We start from the raw sequence: 6000 nt of genomic DNA on the forward strand, positions 1-6000 counted from the left end.
GAGGATTTGCTGAGGAAGTATGTCTTGGATCACTTGGGAGTCTCAGATGAGGTGTTGTAGTTGGTGGAGTTCACGTACAACAATAGTTATCAGATCAGCATAGGTATGACACCGTTTGAGGCACTATATGGAAGAAGATGTAGAACGCCTCTTTGCTGGTTTCAGGATGGAGAATCTGTGTTGATTGGGCCAAAGTTAATTCAGTAGACTACAGAGAAGGTGAAGCTCATTCAAGTGAGGATGCAGGCTTCTCAGAGTAGGCAGAAGTCCTATGCTGATCAGAGGCGGAGACCGTTGGAATTTGTAGTTGGGGATCATGTATTCCTCAGAGTAACTCCTACTACTGGTTTAGGAAAAGCCATTCGTGCTAGGAAGCTATCTCCTAGGTACATTGGTCCTTATCAGATCTTGAGACGTGTAGGGCTAGTTGCTTATGAGATAGCCATGCCACCCCAACTGACGAATCTTCATTCAGTGTTCCATGTCTCTCAGCTTAGGAAGTATGTGCTGATCCTTCTCACGTGTTAGAAGTTGAAGACGTGCAAGTCAGAGATGATCTGTTCATAGAGGTGCAGCCTGTCAGGATTGTGGATAGCCAGGCCAAGCAACTTAGATGCAAAACCATCAGTCTAGTCAGAGTTGTCTAGAATAGAAGGACAGGTGACTCTACTTGGGAGTTAGAGGAAGTGATGAAAGAATCCTATCCTCACTTGTTCTCTAGTAAGTCTAATTTTCGAGGGCAAATATTTTTGTTGTTGTGGAGAATGTAAGAACCTAGAAAATAGAGTATTAGAGTAGATAGGTGTATTAAAATAATGAGACGAACATTTTACTTTAAAAATAATCTTATAATATAAATAGAATTTTCTAAAGCTCGGTTCATTATCTAAAACACTTCTATCTCTCTAGAACACTATTCACCTAGAGTTTTTTTGCCTTCTCACTAGATTTTCCATCATTTGAGCTATCTGATTGGCAATCAGGAGGTGCCCATGTTGATCAATTTCTTTATTTTAACTGATCGATCAATTTCTTGATTTTAACTGACCGATCAATTTCTTGATTTTAACCGGTAATATGTTTTTCTTCTTTTCACCATATGTTCTTGAGTTGTGCTGATGCTATTTCTTCTGCTACATGTGTCTTGTGGTTTTCTTCTTCAATTCCTATCTCAATTCAAGCTCTAAGAGTTGTCTCCTATCACCAATTGGTGAGTTGTAGGTTTCTGTTGATTTTCCTTGTGGCGCAAGCTTCAATCGAGGGTTTCTGTGAGTTGGGCAGTGTTTAACTTAGGTAAGGGGAGCTAGAAATGTCTTTAAAAATTCTAATGTGGTTGTGTATGTTACTGAGAATATATTGTCTGAACTGTTCTGTGTGAAATCACGTGGTAGAGTAAGTAGACATGATGAAGATGGATAATTTTGAGTATGAAATGATAATATGAGATTGTGAACCTGAACCTGCATTGGATGATGTTAACTTTTTTATGGAAGTGCTTGATGTGAGAAATATGTTGTAATAATGATTAGATAGAAAACATAGTGAATTAGGCATGTTTTGAGTCATTCTAGAGGAAGTGAGGTAGTGAAAATGAGAATTAGAAGTCAAGGACTCAATTGGGCTGTTGGGATAGTTTGGGTAAGTATTTTGTGACTTGTTTGAGTCATTCAAATGGTTAAAAACATGTTCAAAGGGGTAGATTTGGATTTGGGTCCTTAAGTTGATGAATTTGATGTTTTATGGTGGAAATTGGTTCACAAACACTTTAGATTGATGGTAGGAAGGTTTAGAATCACTTAGACAAGTCTAATTAGGTATATAACACAATCTAGGAGTGTTAGAAGTTCGGAAAAGTAGTTAGAATTGGTAAATATTGTATGAGTTGCATAATTCTGCAAAATGTCGTTCTGTAGATTATGCAGACTCGCTGAGCGAATGGTTTCGTACAACAAGTCTGGGCATTCACACAACGAATTGGTGCGATGTGCGAATGACTTAAGAGGGTTGCTCTCTGTCTGGTCATTCGCACAACGAGTTTGTGTGTTGTGCGAATGATTGGGGAAGGTTGCTCTCTGTCTGGTGATTCACATAGCGAATCTAGGCATTGTGCGACTAATGGTTGCCTGAGATCACTACCAGTTTAATTCGAATAATGAGAGGGGTCGCACAACGAGTGTTTGGGGGGCTTGGTCTTTGTTTGGCCTCTGTTTGACCTCTCGCATAGCGACTTGGGGGCACTGTGCGAGGAGTTGAGGTTTGGTACCTCTGCGAGTTAATTCGCACAACAAGATGTGTTGTTGTGCGAGAAACTCTTGGTTTCGCTCTACGAATGGGGTGCGCTGAGCAAAAAGTCTAGGTTATTTTACTTTTTTATTCTTTGTCGTGACTTGAATTAAGGGAAGTGTGGATTGACATGTGCAGTATCATTGAGTGTGTATCCTATATATGTATATGATTGAGTATGTGGCTAAGTATAAGTATGTAATTATAACGTGATGAGTGTATGTTTCAAAGTAGAATCTCTTCGTGGGATTCTGGGTTGTTTAGAATGAATGCAGAAGCTTAGTCTTGGGGGTTATCCTGATACTCCAATGGTATTTCATTCTCAAGTAGAGAGGATTGAACCATGTCGTGAGGAGTACCAGGAGGTTTTAGTCTTGGGGGCTTCCAATATACCTCAAGGCCCGAAACAGACTAATCTCGTATGTGTGGTAAGGTGAAACCCATTGGCAATGGTTTTGCAAAGCAGTAGAGGCCACCAAGAGTGCACAACCCATCATAGCTCGACAATCATTCTAAGTCCGGAAGAGTTAAGTCTAGAACATAATATGCTAGGATGTGTGATTTAGTTTAGTTTGCTTGATTTGATATGTGTTATTAAATCACATGGATTCTTGTTATATAGCTGACCCTTTTGCTTGTGTTTGTATATTGTATGTGTAGTGTTTTCTTTTGCAATCATACAGATGATGTTACCTCCTAAACTGCAAGATCTAGGGAGTTTCACCATTCCATGTACCATTGGAGAGTTAGAAGTTGGAAAGGCTTTAATTGATTTAGGGGCTAGAACAGTTACGAGGTGGGGAATGTGTATTGATTATAAGAAGTTAAATACAACTACTAGGAAGGATCATTTTCCTCTTCCTTTTACGGATCAGATGCTAGAAAGATTGGCTGGCCAGGCTTATTATTGCTTCTTAGATGGATATTCTGGGTATAATCAGATTGTGGTGGATCCTAAGGATCAGGAGAAGACAACTTTTACATGTCCCTTTGGTGTTTTTGCGTATAAAAAAATGCCATTTAGATTGTGTAATGCTCCAGCCACGTCCCAAAGGTGTATGCAAACTAATTTTGCAGATCTTATGGAGAAGTGTATAAAAATCTTCGTGGATGATTTCTCAGTGTTTGGAGATTCTTTTCAGAAGTGCTTGACCAACCTGGATGTTGTTCTTAAAAGATGTGTTCAAACAAACCTTGTTCTTAATTGGGAGAAGTTTCATTTTATGGTGACAGAGGGATGTTCTGGGCCATAAGATTTCTGCCAGGGGGATTGAAGCGGACAAAGCAAAAGTTCAGGTTATTGAGAAACTTCCATCGCCTACAAATGTAAAGGGAATCAGAAGTTTCTTAGGTCATGTTAGGTTTTATAGAAGATTTATTAAAGACTTCTCGAAGATTGGTAAACCTTTGAGTAATTTGTTTGTCAAGGATGTACCATTTGTAATGAGTGATGAATGTCTACAAGTGTTTGATGTTTTGAAGAAAAGTTTGGTGTCTGCTCCAGTGATTGTAGCCCTAGATTGGAGTAAACATTTTGAGCTAATGTGTGATGCCATTGATTATGCTATAGGTGTTGTGCTTGGCCAAAGAAGAGAGAAGGTATTCCATATTATCTACTATGCTAGTAAAGTCTTAAATGAAGCTCAATTGAATTATGCCACTACGGAGAAGGAATTTCTAGCGATAGTTTATGCTTTGGAAAAGTTGAGCTAATATGTTTTTAGTCCCTATACTTTGGGGCGATTTTGGTTTTTGTCTCTCTTTCAAACTAAGGTACAATTTAGTCCTTCAACTTTAGAAAACTCTGGTTTTAGTCCTTTTTACCAAATTTTTTTAATTTTATTTGTTGTTTCAAACGCGTTTCTCAGTTAACATTAAAGCAAAAATGTGTCAAATAGTGTAAACAATCCAAATGCTATAATGAAACGTGCTTGAAACAACAAATAAAGTTAAAAAAGAAATGGTAAAAAGGACTAAAACCAGAGTTTTCTAAAGTTGAAGGACTAAATTGTACCTTAGTTTGAAAGAGGGACTAAAACCAAAATCGTCCCAAAGTATAGGTACTAAAAACATATTTAACCCTAAATTTTATAACCATTTTAGATGACCGTAAGGTTAATACTTTATCTGCAAGTCTACAATTGTTCTATTATATTATAACGATGACTACTGTTTTATATAGTTTATACTATATTTTGGGACGTTATAAGAAAAGGATTTGTTTTTAATTATTTATTTTTGGAAATCACACATCATTCGATACAATACTGGTCAAATTTAATAAAATCTGATATTACTCAAGGCAATAACATTTTTATGATTATTAAAATAAGAAAATAAGGTTATTTAAACGTCAATCGAAATAAAATATTGGGTATCAACATATAAACCCGATAACGTTACAAGTTTTATTCATATCACGGCTTTATTAATATTTTTTCCTTGGTAATTCAATTAAATATTGACAAGTAAATAGTTTCATACAAAATTAGTAGAATTATTTTTTTATTGTTAATTAAAGACTGAAACTATCGGAATTTAGCAATTTTCTTATAAATTTTTATCTAATAACATAAGATGTTAGTAGAGGTATAATTTCTTTTACCAAATAATATTAATACCAGTTCCATTATTCAGTGTTTTTCTTTTATTATAATCAATTTCACACTAAAATTAACACTTCAAAATCAGTTTAATTTTTTTTAATTTCTAGTGTAACATTTTATTTAAATAGTCTAAACATTATTAAAAAATAGTATAACATATTTAATAAAATTAGAACAGTTAACCACGTGAAAAGTATATAAAAGTGTCGGTATTATTGAAAATATAATTATAAGTTAAATTTATCTACATAACTCTATTATGAAAAGTATTTAATTATATATAAAAGGTTTTTACAACTCAAAAGATAACATTAGCTATACTAAACAAATTATATATTTGAACCCTTGCCTCCTAGGACCTAGTGTATTGTTTGTTAATCTTTCTGCTCACACTTATCAGATAATCATTTCAAATTCATACAACAAGCACAAATTACAAACAACACAAAAATGGTAAGCTAATATTGACATAATCAAACATGAAGTTCACAAATTAGCATATAATATCTCAAACATCAAACTAAACATAACACCTAAGTATATTATAACATATAGATTCAAAACATCTGGATACATGTGTTATTGTCAAGCTATGGCGGGTTGTGCACTTATGGTGATCTCTACTATAGCCATTGCCAATGAGTTTCACTCTACCACACACAAGATTAGTCCATTAAACGCCTTAGGCCAAGATATAACCCCTAGACTAAGACCTTTTTCTATTCTCCCCGCATGTCTCACCTCTCTCTATTTGAGAATGGATGACCATTAGAGTGTCAAGATAACCTCCAAGACTGAGCTCCTACAATAATACATACACTACTTGAAACATCAATAAATAATTTCACCTTAGAAACTCTTTTCAAACCATAATTTAATACATACATAACCTCATTCATAAACCTTAATTCCATATATTCTACCAAACAAACTTTAAAGTATCAATATATTCTTCATCCATAAGAAGTAAAAGAAAAGAACAAAAAAACCTAAAATATTAATAGGGCACCCAACATCAGAACCCTAGCCCTCAGTGTCAGACCTGTAGTAGGCAAGTTGCACTTAGTGCACAAATACGCCGCTTAGTGCCAAAATGTCAGAGAGCTCACTA

This window comes from Vigna radiata, chromosome 10 (assembly GCF_000741045.1).
Source record: "Vigna radiata var. radiata cultivar VC1973A chromosome 10, Vradiata_ver6, whole genome shotgun sequence".
In the NCBI taxonomy this organism is placed as follows: Eukaryota; Viridiplantae; Streptophyta; class Magnoliopsida; order Fabales; family Fabaceae; genus Vigna; species Vigna radiata.